The 13,984-nt window shown below is 43.3% G+C and overlaps 1 protein-coding gene across 1 annotated transcript in view; it reads right to left on the bottom strand.

Moving 5' to 3' along the window:
- The window catches only part of dnah9 (dynein, axonemal, heavy chain 9), a 586,329-nt gene that overhangs the window by 60,577 nt on the left and 511,768 nt on the right, over window positions 1-13,984 (bottom strand). The window lies entirely within an intron of this gene.

Here is a 13,984-nt window from a genome sequence, read left to right as displayed (position 1 = left end):
CATTTTGCCTTTCCTTTCTGCACACAGCTATGGAAGATGCATCTTAAGAAGAGGCTAAGATGAGAAAAAAACTTATTTATTTCACAGATGTTTAATGGGTCATTCATATTTGATTATACAAAGTAACTGATCGTCTACTCTACATTTTACCAGTTAAAATTGGGGAGGCGTGGTAGCACTGTGGTTAGCACAATGCTTTACAGTACAGGTGACCCAGGTGGAATCCCTGCCACTGCCTCTAAGGGGTTTGTACATTCTCCCAGCGACCATGTGGGTTTCCTCCAGGTACTCTGGTTTCCTCCCACAGTCCAAAGAAGTACAGTGTGGTTGGAAGGGCTGGAAGGGCCTATTCCACAGTGCATCTCAAAACAAATTTAAAATTTGCATACAAGACATATTTTGCTTCAGTCAAGTTGGAGCTCTGACATGTTATGCAATGAGTAAAACCACACATTTATGAAATGAAATATGAAATATCTTTATGGTCATTGCATAGTACAATTTGTCATGCACCAATACAGTGAAAATGAGTTTGCAACTCTTGTACTCAACGCTATAAAACAACAAATAAAATAAATAAACAATAAATAAAATCAAGTAACCAGCCAGTACAAGCAACGTCCAGCAGTACAAAAGCACAACTCAGATGCCTGACAGCCATAAAACCAGTATTAAAGTAGCAATATAACAATTTATGGATGATGCTTGACCGATTGGTTCAGAGCAATTATAGCTCTGGGGTAAAAGCTATTTTTCAGTCCAGAAGTGCGGGCATAGAAAATCTTATAACGTCTGCCAGATGGGAGAAGTTCAAACAGATGATTGCATGGGTGGGTATTGTCCTTACAGATGCTTGTAGCTTTCCTTAGGCAGCGTGAGCTGTAGGTGTCCTCCAGGGCTGGGAGCTGTGTCCCGATAACCTTCTGTGTGCTAGAGACGACCTGCTGAACTGCTTTCCTGTCAGCTGCTGTACAACTGAGATACCACACAGAGATGCAGTATGTTAAGATGCTCTCTGTGGTGCAGCGGTAAAAGGTCATCAGCATCTGTTCAGGTAGACCAGCTTTCTTCAGCGTCCTGAGGAAAAACAAGCGTTGCTGTGCTTTCTTAACTATTGTTGTGGTGTTAGTGGACCATGCAAGGTCTTCTGAGATGTGTATTCCCAGAAACCTGAAACTGGACACTCTCTCCACTCTGTTTCCGTTAATGTACACTAGAGCGTACTCGTCATCCTCGACTTTTCAAGGTTGATAATTAGCTCCTTAGTCTTTGCTATATTAAGAGACAGATTGTTCTCTGAGCACCAGCTCATTAAGTTCTGCACCTCTGCTCTGTATGCTGATTCGTCTCTGTTGGAGATCAACCTGATCACTGTTGTGTCGTCTGCGAATTTGACGATGGCATTGGTGTTAAATGCAGGTCCACAGTCGTAAGTGAAGAGGGAGTAGAGTATGGGACTCAATACACAACCTTGTGGTGTACCAGTGTTCAGGATAGTAGTGGAGGACAGGTGAGGGCCCAGTCTCACTTGACAGAAAGTTGTCAGAAATAAAAATAGAAAAAAAGTCAAAAAAGTTCCAGAGTATCATGTGATGAAGACGGAACTGAATTCTGTCACCATAAACCAGATGACCTGGTAATAAAAAGGATAATTAAATATAACAATTTTCAGTGTCATTCTTTCCCAAAAGCACCAATATGTCTGGCAATTAACAACAATTTTATAGGAGTTCAGTTCATTGAGAAGTTTGTGAAAAAGAACAAAAGAAGAATCTGATTAACTTTGATTCTTGTTCATAGGGAAAAAGATTGAAAGCTATTTGTTCATCCTTACATACATCCAGTCAGTATGGAGGTACTCTATTTCTGCTCTTAAGTCTTTCATTTCTAGGCTTTCTTAGAACTGATCAGAGCAATTTTCTGCTGGCAGTTCAAAAACACAAATTTATCTCATAGCATGTGCCATTATTACTTAACATGATGAAGATATAGGTTAAACTGTAATAAGAAAATAAATATTTTCATTTTAACCAGAAATTGTAATATATTTTGCTCTGCAGTCTGCACTCTACTCCACAGTGCATGTTAGAACCAGCACTAGTAAATAATTGGATATTGTTAAGAGAATCTAATAAATAAAACATTTATGTTTTCATTAAGAAAGTTTAAATTCAGCAAAAAAAAGAAGAGCTTTCTTTCATATCATGCCTTTCAAAGCCTCTGGAAATCCCAATGCACTTTACAGTCAATCTACTATCTGCTTCTGAATGCTATATTGTAGGAAACACAGCAGGCATTTTTTCAAGGAAAAATCCCACATGCAATTGGATGACCAAGATCACATAATCAGGTATCTGTTTTTAGGTGCTAATTGTGAAATAATTATTCACTATGACACAAGAGAAAGCTCATTTGTGATTCACCAATAAGAGAAAATCTGCAGATGCTGGAAATCCAAGCAATCTGCCAAAGGGTTTCGGCCCAGAATGCCGACTGTACTCTTTTCCTAGATGCTGCCTGGCCTTCTGAGTTCCTTCAGCATTTTGTGTGTGTTATTGTGATTCCTTAAGTAGTATTGGAGAATCCACATGGGTGGAAAGGATCTCAATTTAATGTTTCAACCAAAATATAGCAGAGAGAATCAGAAATTCCAAATCAGAAAGGTAACTTATCCCTATGTATTCTGCATTATAAATGAGTACTGTGACCACTGAGATATGAATTTTACTCTGTAAGCAGTCCAAAGATATTAGGATAGCCAAGGAAGGATTCTGAGATTGCCATGATAATCCTCTGAGCATGCACAACTGCAAGTATATAAACAACAAAATTTGGAAATACATTTTCCATTAACAATTCACATTAGGCGGGAACAAAAATTTGAATGCTAACTTCATACTAACAGATGTCAGGGGTAAGTTTTTTTACGCAGAGTGGTGAGTGTGTGGAATGGGCTGTTGGCAGCAGTGGTGGAGACGGGAATGATAGGGTCTTTTAAGAAACTCCTGGATAGCTACATGGAGCGTCGAAAAACGGAGGGCTATGGGTAAAGCCGAGGTAGTTCTAAGGTAGGGACATGTTTGGCACAGCTTTGTGGGCCGAAGGGCGTATATTGTGCTCTATGTTTTCTATGTTTCTATGTTTCATTCAGAACTAATTAGGAGAGTGCTTGCCGGAAATGATGTTGCTACTTGACAGAAGCAAAGCATTCCAACCTGTAAAACCAGGCAAGGGCAATAAGGAAGTACATGTGCAATGCACATAAATGTCTACATCCAGACGCTCCTAAAATTCTTATTCCTGTATGCTAGAGATTCACTATGATGATGTGAACAAACATGAGTGTTTCAACCATGTATAAAATCTTTATAATTGTCACTCTGATAAGCCAGATACAAATGTGGCCCTTCAGCACGCAGCATGTTAGTTTGCTGTATTAATTATGCATGCTGTCTATTTAGTTAAGAAGGCAAATAAATGCTTGAGTAGCAAATGCCATTTGCCATGCTGGACTGATTAAGATACATTATGACACTGCTTTGGAACATTATTTCACAGCACTTTTGTTCCTCAGTTTTGGAGAAGTCCATAATGATTAGTATCCTCAGTGGACCACGAATACCACTGTTGCATTTCTCATTGACATGAAAAGCTTCTGAAAATATAAAGCAGGCAATGAAGTTGAGAAAAGTTGAACTGAAAAACAGTAGCAGTATGACAAGGGCAAATATGTTGATTCATCAAATGAATACATTGACTGGTGGGTCCAATATTATTCACTGTGTTTATCCATTTCACACACTAAATTAGTTTTGTAATAATTGAAACATTTTCAAAGAAGAAATGCTGCAGAAGGTAATGGTGGGAAAATAAAGCAAAGATCTGCAGATTTATACTGCAATGTTTTGCCACTTGCTTTTGAGGTTGGATAAAATTAACCTAATCTCATATCTACCAAGATAATGTTATTTCTCATGACATTTAAATAATGATAATATTGAAAGAAATGTTGCTACAATCCACTCATTTTCCTCTTCCACCCACAATCTCCTGCATTTTATAAGCTCGAGCTGATGTCAATGTCCCCACCAATCCCTGCCTTTCATCAGAACCTGATGTTCTTATCCATTCACGCACCTGAAACATACTGTATAATCTGACAGGAAGTGGAATCAAACCAATTACGGAGTAAAAATGAAGATGCAACTAATGTATATTTGATTTCAAATGCTAAACAACCAGTTCCAGTACTGACATTACATGTATTCTGTAGAATGGACAGAAGTTGTCATCTGCATGCATTGTAACCAGTAGAGGGAACGAGCAGAGCATAAATACCAGCTTGTACCAGCAAAACTACAAAGGTTTTTTAAATTTCAATGAGTCTGGGTATGGAAGGAGACTCAGTGAATACAACAGAATGGCTGCTACATTTGGAAGCCTGCCAGAAATCTTGTGCAACACTCTCAAAATGGTGGAACTCACAACGTCAGGCAGCATCTCTGGAGGGGAATAAAGAGTCCATGATGTGGTTGAGACACTTCATCAGATAGCTTTTGCTTAGTGTCAAGGAACATAGAAACATCCAATGCCAACTCAGTATAGAGCTTTGAGCTGACCGATCATTTCCATTCTGATGGTACAAATAGGGTCACGAGAAGCGATGGAAGCAGGTGGTGGATGTTGTATGAGAAACTGATGCATATCATAATTCCTGACTATATGAGCACTGACAGCAGGCAATCTCTGAAAGGTATCGACAGTGGCTAGCGTCTCCTGTCTTATAAAGACACTGCCCAGAAGAAGGCAATGGCACACCACTTCTGGTGGAAAACTTGCCAAGAACAATCGTGGTTATGGGAAGACCATGATCGCCCACATCGTACAGCATGGTACAGAATGATGATGACATGAACAGAAGCAGCTTATACCACTCATTGTGAATGAGTTCTGCAGTAAAAACTCACTCATGAGTGTCATTCATTGCAAGTTCAGAGCGCAGTCATGTGAGCTCAGATGACTATCATGAAGCCTGTCTGTACCACTGTAGTGGGCCTTGCACGAAGTTATTTTTATTATACATTTGTACATTATTACATTTGTATACTTGTACATTTATTATCAAAGTATGTATATATGATACAATCTTGATATTCAGTCATGGAAACTCCAGACAGTTATGGAAATTCCAGTAATTTTCTCTCCAATTGATCACAAGCACAACACCTAGGAAAATGGCTATAGGTGAAGTGGCTGGTCTTAACTGCTGCTGGCATGGATTTTTGAAAGTAATAGGGTTATTCTCAGTAAAAATCACATTATATGGTTGTTCTGCAGAAAATCTAAGTATCACGCTGAGCACATAAAATAAATTCTTTGTCCCAGACAAATGGCTGGTCTGGGAGTCAGGGAGCTTTGACTGTTAGAGAGAAAGGACCAGAGGTCAAAGCACTAATTGGGACCCAAGCAGAAGGAGAAAGGGGTGAAATGGGTTGCCAACACTAGCAACGTGAATGGTGCTTAGCACCTTCTGGGTGTTGGAATGGCAGTCAAGGAGCTCATTAGGTAGTTCGGGGGACTGCTGAATGGCAGGGAAAGGGGGCTGTCAGAGTGTTCAGACGAGTCCTGCCTGGGCTGATAGGTCCTGAGAACAGTAAGTGGTCTGGTGAGAACAGTGGAGGTGGCACTTCTGGGTCAGGAAGAGAGCCTAAAATAGACGTTTGGTGTGGCTAACAAATGCACGATTTAACCGAAAGAAGTGCACAGAAGTTGCTTCTCAGAACAACGTGGTCTAATTCCCCAGGCAACATGATCAGGGGATTGACTTAATTTGATATATATCTGATATGGAAATGACATCAAATGTACAAGACTCACATTTGGAAGAGCTCATTTGAACTTTTGGAGTGAAAATAAATGTTCAACATTAAAGTATCGATTTTCTAAGCCATGTCATTTTAGACCTTTTTGTAAAGGAGTTTCACTTTAAGAATACACTGTATCTTTGCTGCAAGCATTTATGGTTTTTCTTTGAGATCCTATCTGGAAGTGCTTGCCCTGAGCGGCTTTAGTGGATTCAGTTCTGGAATAGCAGGGCTATCCTTTCTGGAAGGATTAGGTAGAATGAAATTACATTCATTGAAATGTACAAAATTTCTTAGAAGAACTGCCCTTATAGATGTTCAGAATCCCTTGCCTTTGATGCAAAGTATATAGCAACGGGATTGAGATGAAGAAAACTTAGCAGTCAGAGAATGAAAGGCTACTGTAGGGAACTGCAGAACCTCAGGCATGCTCTTGCTTAATGACAGACCAAAATTGAAGGCTGTGTGGTTTTGTGATGCCCCCGTTCCTTATGTTCTACTGACAGCGTGAAGAAAAGAAAGCTCTTGCAGCTCTATTCCAAAGTCATGCATGTAGGGTTTCTCCATGGCAACGTTCACCCATTATCAAAAGCTGGGACTTACCTCAGTCTTAACTAAGTTTATGAATGTAGATGCTCCAGAGAGGTTCAAAGCACTATGCAAATGACGTCAATGTTTATGATTTGTATTGGAATCTGTTGAATTAGCATTGAAAATATCTCTTAAGTTCAGGTTCAGTTGCGTTCACTGCAGACTTCAAAAGCAGCTGCATTTCATGGCTGTCACAGAATTTTTCACTGTGTCCCACCATGAGGCAACCTTATTTAAGAAACGTAAAGTTATAATGACATTGTCTGCCTGTGAAACTCTAGCATCTGAATCTAAAAGCATTTCGACAATCCAAGGTGCAAACTCATTATTTCTGTCCCTTATGATGGTCTGCCTATTTCACAGAAGCTCAGGAACAGAGTTATACATTGGTAACTTTTTCAGCATCATATTTTGATGTTTTTCCTCACATTGAAGATGATAATAGCTATTCCTAGTTTGTGTTGTATAAAAGAAAATTTAGTAGGATTCAGTCAACTGTGCCCCTGATGTGAATTACATTTCTGGGCATTCTGAGATAATGAGGAATTATTACTAAAACAAAGATGCCCGTCAAGTTGGCCCATAGCTTACTTTAATCCCCTCGGCCTCCTATGCACTGCAATGACCCAGTGTATCCCCTCCATGCGTGATTCCCCCTTACTGAAAATGTCCATCGCTGATTCCTCATGCCACAGATGTGTAGTTTCTCTCCTATCCAGATCCACTACAGATTTACAACCAGACCCATCACAATATGGCCATTGTTCTAATTGTATTCATTCTTATATCATTTATAATTTTCTCTTGAAGGTTGTAGATCAAACGTGATGTGCTGTGATGCTGCTGTAACTAAGTTTTTCATTGCGCCTGTGCATACACATGTATATGACTTGTCCTGTTACATACACCTGTTAGGGTGCATTCTCCAGATACCTTATAAGGTAACCGTAACCTTCAGCCAGGAGCAGATGTCATCAGGTGGTTCCCAACCTTGACAAAGTGTTTTGACCCTTAACCACAACACTCACCAGTTGGTGGGCCGGCAGTGGTGGCCAAATCACTGCCCATCTGCTCCTGGCTTCCAGCTTCCCTCCTCTCGCCTACCCCAAAGCCAACAAGAGGCTCGTTCTGCCTCTTCCCCCATCCTATGAGCTGCTTGTTTTTTGCCCCTTTCATCCAGGCCCAGAGCTGATTTGTCTGGGAAACCTCTGCAGCCAATCTCCACAGGGAACAACCATGCCTGCCATCCCTTGTTTTTACACTCCTGCGCTAAGGGCTGGTACTTCAAGGCCTTTCTCTCATGGGCCTCTTCCCATCTCTCCTCCCACAGCACAGTCAGCTCAACTAGAATTATTTTCTTGTCTTCGGTTGACCACAGTACAATGTCTGGACGATGGGTTGTGTGCACCACATCCGGGAACTGCAACCTCCTTCCCACATCGAACGTCATCTCCCAGGACCTGGCCGTTAGCAGCAGATTGGGCTTTGGTTGTTTGGTTACGAAAGGCCTAGCTCCCTCTTTGATGAAGGTGATCGCCTTCCTCAAATCTGTGCCAGCCGCCCTCTTCTTGCATCTCTCGCGCTCTAGTGTGTCAGCAAGAGCCAGAAGCATCTTATCATGGTGCCACCTATACTGACCTTGAGTTAGAGCTGTTTTACACCCGGACAGTATATGAGTCAGTATCCCCTTTGACCACAGAGCTTACAGTTCAGGTCCTCTCTCATCCCCCATGTGTACAGATGTAATGGCGAAGGAAGGGTGTCATACACGGATCACAAGAGGAAGGAAATACGGAAGGGCTTCGGTCTCCATAACTCTGCCCATGAGATCCTGTGCTTGGGCAGATCCCATTTTGTCCAGGCACCCTGGGACCCTTGTTCCACTGCTTTTGACATCCGCTTCTCTCCCTCATGGATCCATACTTCTGCCTGTATCATGTCTCACCTGTCCCTTATGCTTGCGTTTCCCCACTGCTGGAAGTGAACTGAGCCGAGGCCTTGCCGCCTGACGCAGGGGTTGCCGATGATATCTCGCATCTTCAGAGAACACACTGCCTGCTCCACAGCTATGTTGGCTGCCCACTTGTGCCTAGATCTGGTTGTAATGCCTGCTTGCTTTACCAAGACGTCATTGGAATCTCTCAAGCTTAATAAGGCTCTGCATTTTGCCACCTTGAATTCCTCCACAACAGATTACAGGGGAAGCAGATGCAGTTGCCCAGATGGAATATAGAAGCCCACTGAAGAGAAGCTTGGGGGAACTCCCAACCATCTCCGCAGGTGCTTGTTGGTTTTCCTCTCTATGCCCTCTACGGCAGTCATGGGGAACTCATAAAGTGTGAAGAGTCAGCGAAGCCTGGGCAGAAGGCCGTATTGGTACAGCCAGGTCTTGAATTTAGCTGGAAGTCTGGATTTGTTGATCTTCTTCAGGCATTCGTCTGTCTGCTTCACAGCATTGGTGACATTGGCCCCATCTGTCAGTGACACATTAAACCACTTCCCCAAGCATTTTATCGGGTTATCTTCGATGGACGGGATGATCTCACCCTGAACTTGATGCTAAACCTGCTAGTAACTTTGCCCTTTCTGATCACCATATACCTGGACTTCTTGGCCTTGAAGGACATCCTCGCCCAAGTGGCTACATTGTCCAGGGTTTCCAATACCCATCTTGCTTGGACATGTGACACAGTTGTTAAAGTGATGTCATCCATGAACCCTCGTACAGCCGGCTGAACAATACCTGACTCCAGCGTCGGGCCGTGGGTTACACCTTCTGCTGCTGATAACAGCAGGTTCATTCCCATAATTAATAGGGTGGGGGAGATTGTGCACCCTGTTGGAATCCCCTTCTGGAGGTCCTGCCAACTAGTTGTGAAATGGGCTGATGTAAATCTGAGTTTGAATCCTCCTAGGTAGCTGGTGATCATGTCTCGAATAGCTACTGGGATGTAGTAGTGGTCAAGTCCTTCTAGGATGAGGTCATGTGGAATAGACCCGTAGGTGTTCACGAGCTCTAACCAGACAACTGTTAGGTCACCTTTTTTCTGCTCAGCCTCATGGATCAAGTGGCTAGTCATTGAGGTGTTTTCCAGACACCCTGAAAAGACTGGAATACTGCCTTTCTGGATGGATGTGTTGATAGAGTGCAGTGGTCCCCAACCACCGGGCCGCAAAGCATGTGCTACCGGGCCGTGAGGAAACGATATGAATCAACCGCACCTTTCCTCATTCTCAGTCACACACTGTTGAACTTGGATGTATGCGAGGTCATTACCCACGCGAGGACATCAGTCGGTCATTAACCTACAACTACTCGATGAGTAAAAAACAAATGTCGCTTGAGAGTTTCTTTGGAAGAGATGGTAGGGGACATAAAAGGCCTAACGATGATGATAACACAGAGACAGCTGAGGCCGAGACTGCAAAAAAAAGAAAGCTTCCTTCAACAGAAAATACGACGAGTCGCACATAAAATATGGCTTTTTTGTGAACGGTGACTCACACGCTCCAAGCCCCTGTGCGTGATATGTGGAGACAAGCTGTCTAATGAGGCAATGAAGCCCTCAAAACTGCTTCGGAACCTTGAGTCCAAGCACCCTGCACTTAAAGACAAACCCGTTGAGTTTTTGAGCAGAGAAAACGTGAGCAAGTGGGACAGAAGCAAGTGCTGAGAGCCACCATCTCCACAAATGCTGCTGCTCTGACAGCGTCGTACTTAGTGGCTAGCCGTATTGCTAAGGCTAAGAAGCCTTTCACTGTTGGTGAAGAACTGATTCTGCCTGCTGCCAAGGACATGTACCGTGAACTGTTGGGAAAAGCTGCAGCTAACAAGATGGCACAGGTTTCTCTTTCAGCTACCACAGTTTCAAGCAGAATTGATGACATAGCGGAGGACATCGAAGCACAGCTGTTGGAACAGCTTAACGAGGCTGGTTTCACTACCTGAGTCAAGGAGGTTGCTCCTGAACGTCAGTCTACACACTGTGTCACACACAGGGAAATGTTGGCTAGCCGAAAAATGTCACCTAATCTTAACAGCGTACTGAGTGACGTTGTTGAAGTTATCAAACACATCAAAGCAAAAGCCCTTAACTCACATCTGTTTGAGCAGCTTTGCGAGGAAATGGATGCAGACCACAAACGCCTTCTCTTACACACTGAAGTCAGGTGGCTATCAAGGGGGAGAGCCCTGGCCAGGGTTTTTGAGTTAAGAGAGCAGCAACAAAGATTTCTTTCAGGAAAAAAGTCACCACTGGCAGCACACTTCAGTGACGAGGAGTGGATATCAAAACTGGCTTATCTGTGTGACATCTTCAACCTGCTCAATGAACCCAATTTGTCACTTCAGGGGAGAATGACAACTGTCTTCAAGTTGGCAGATAAAGTGTCTGCTTTCACAGCCAAACTGGAACTGTGGGGACGGCGAGTGGACAGGGACATATATGACATGTTCCCAACATTAGCTGGGAATTTGGGAGAGACTGAGGCTCACAGCTGGTGTGCAAACACCTATCTTCGCTGTCGACAGAATTCGAGCGTTACTTCCCAAGACCCAATGACCCAAGACGTACAAAGGAAGGGGTCCGTGACCCATCTGCGAATGTCCCCGGTGAATCAACCATGTCAGCGTGGGAAGAAGATCAACTCCTCAAGCTTGCAAATGAGGGCAGGCTGAAGAGTATGTTTGACATAACATCTCTGCTGGCATTCTGGATCAAAGTCAAGGCTGAATATCCTGAGATAACCATGAAAGCACTGAAAACGTTGCTTCCATTTCCAGCGTCATATCTCTGCGAAGCGGAGTTTTCTGCAATGAATGCAACAAAAACTAAATTGCGGAATAGACTGGACATAAGGAACCCCCTTATGACTTATAATTGATTTATCACTATTCATGCGAGGAAAATATGCGCTATGTGTTTAATATTAAATTACTTGGATAAACCCTTTTAGAAACAAAATTGAGTGTATTAGCCACTGATAAGTGACTTATAGTTGACTTATCACCTATATTCCAGTTGTGATTAACACCACCCCCCTCCGCCTGTCTGAAAGCATATTGTCAATATTAAACAGGTCCGCGGTGCAATAAAGGTTGGGAACCCCTGACATAGCGGTTCTGCGTCATGTAAGAAGTCAGCCTTCTTGCGAACACAGAAAAGAAAATCTTACATTCCACATCCAGGAGAGAAATTGTCCTAAACTGGGCAATGGTGGAAGAATCCTCTTCCTTTGGAATAAAGCATCCCTCTGTCAATTTCCAACTTGATGAAATAGTACCTTTGGCCCAGATCTTTCTCATGACCTTCCACAACCTCCGAAGAAGTTTTGGGCATTTCTTATATACTTTATAAGGTATGCCACTTGGGCCTGGGGCAGCTGATGCTTTAGTTTTCTGGATGATGTCCTGGATTTCCTGCCATGTAGGCTCCTTCACATTCAGGTCAATTGATGGATTTTCCAGTCTACGCACAGCCCGACTGGTTCCTAGTCCCTGACCCGTCCGTGGGTCGCTGTGTGCCTCCCGCAGGAACTCCTCTACCTCTGGCTTCGAGCTGGATACTATACCAGATTTTTGTTGGCTGAGGAGAGTCCTGGTGAAGCAGAATGGATCTCTCACAAACTGCGCTCGCCTTTTCTCTTTCTCCCTTCTTTGCTGTCGTAGATTTTCCGCCCTCCTGAGTTTGCACAACTTTTCCCGCAGCATACTGGTTAAGTCCTTGATACCTTCTTTTTCAGCCGGTGAGCTGGTTTTAAACCTCTTGTTGAGCATCTTTAATTTGCCTCTCAAGCAACAAACCTCCCTTTCCCTCCTATTTGGTTGCCACAGTAACTCGGGCTGGCTTCTCTGCTCCATTGGGCCAAATCATTCCTTAGCTAGGTTGTACACTATGGCTGTGAGTGAGTCGATCTTTCTGTGTACTGGACCTGCTAAGGCAACTTCTAGGATGCCATCCAGATCATCATCGAACTGCATCCAGGCAACGTTGTCTGATGATCTAGGCCATTTGATCCTGTCTTTCCTTGATGAATGGATTGGGGTAGCCGAAGAGGGACTCACTAGGTCTGTTGTTCGGTGCTGAGGCGACTCAAGTGCGGAGAGATCTTCAGCTCTGTGGGGTGCTTCCTGGCTGGAATTCTCCTTCGTCTCACTGGACACTTAAGTCCGTGCGCTGCACGTGGGTCACCATTAATCCACAACTAGACCTGCTCTGGTGTATCTTGAGCCCTCTGATGTTTTTGCAGACTTTCCTGCAATGACACCTTACTGTGAATTCCTCTCCGGTCAGTGTTGTTTGCTTTAGCTTCCTTGTAATCGTGTTTCCTGTCCTGGCATTTGCTGGTATGACCGTCCCGTTGAGTCTCTCATCCTCCCCCCTTCTCGGGAGACTCTGGGGATATTGCTCTTCGTGTTCAATTGTAGCTTGTGTGGTGCCCTCTTGTGAGTGCTGCCCACAAGGTTGCTAGCCTTGTGAGCCCGTGCCAGTCTTTCCTGGAGGTTAGCTGTCTCTCCAGAGTCACCAACCTTCCTCAGTTGCCATCCAGTCTTTCCTGGAAGCCACTGGTACAAACCAGAGATTACTTGTTACATACACCTGTTAGTGTGCATTCTCCAGTTACCTTATAAGGTAACCGTAGCCTTCAGCCAAGAGCAGATGTCATCAGGTGGTTCCCAACCACCACAGAGTGTTTCAACCCTTAACCACGACAATAAAATTGACTTTCAATTTGACATCCCACTCTGTGCCCTTCCAGCATACATATTAGGGTCCACAAGTATTTATAGACTAATCTTTGTGATGAAGAATTTTGTGCAAAATTTACTAACTGAGCAGGTAATACACTGAGAAAACTGCTGATTGACTTGTACTTCAAGTTAGCGGGGGGGGGTGTTAATGTTCTTGCTGCCATTTTCACAATTTTTTTGCACGTGGAAGAGGTTGATGTTTATCTTTGAATGGTTTTCATGGTTTTCTTTGCTTCATGGCTGTCTGGAGAAGACACATCTTATAGTTGTATGCTGCTTACGTACTTTGATAATAAATGTGCCTTGAGATTATACAGAAGGCAGAATGCAGGATCAATGGCAGGATTCTTAGCAGTGTGGAGGAGTAAAGGAATCTTGAAATCCACCTTCATAGATTGCTGAAAGTTACTGCCAAGTTGATAATACGTTTAGTGCGTTGGGCTTCATGAACTGGGAGACTGAGTTCAAGAGCCACGAGGTAATGCTGCTGCTTTATAAAATCCTGGTTAGGCCACACTTGGAATATCGCATTCAACTCTGGTAGCCTCATTATAGGAACAATGTGGAATCTTTAGAGAGGGTATAGAGGAGAATTACCAGGATGCTGCCTAGATTGGTGTGCAAGTCTTACGAGGATTGGTTGAGCAAGTTATGGAGCAAAGCCCTCTCTGGAACAAAGGGGGATGAGAGGTGACTTGATAGAGGTGTGTAAGTTGATAAGAACCATTGATAGAATGGGACAGCCAGCACTTTTTCCTAGGGTGGAAATGGCTAAAAT

Source organism: Mobula birostris, chromosome 24 (assembly GCF_030028105.1).
Source record: "Mobula birostris isolate sMobBir1 chromosome 24, sMobBir1.hap1, whole genome shotgun sequence".
NCBI classification, from domain to species: Eukaryota; Metazoa; Chordata; class Chondrichthyes; order Myliobatiformes; family Myliobatidae; genus Mobula; species Mobula birostris.
Note: the sequence above shows the minus strand (reverse complement) of the source record. Positions and strands in the feature narration are given on the sequence as shown.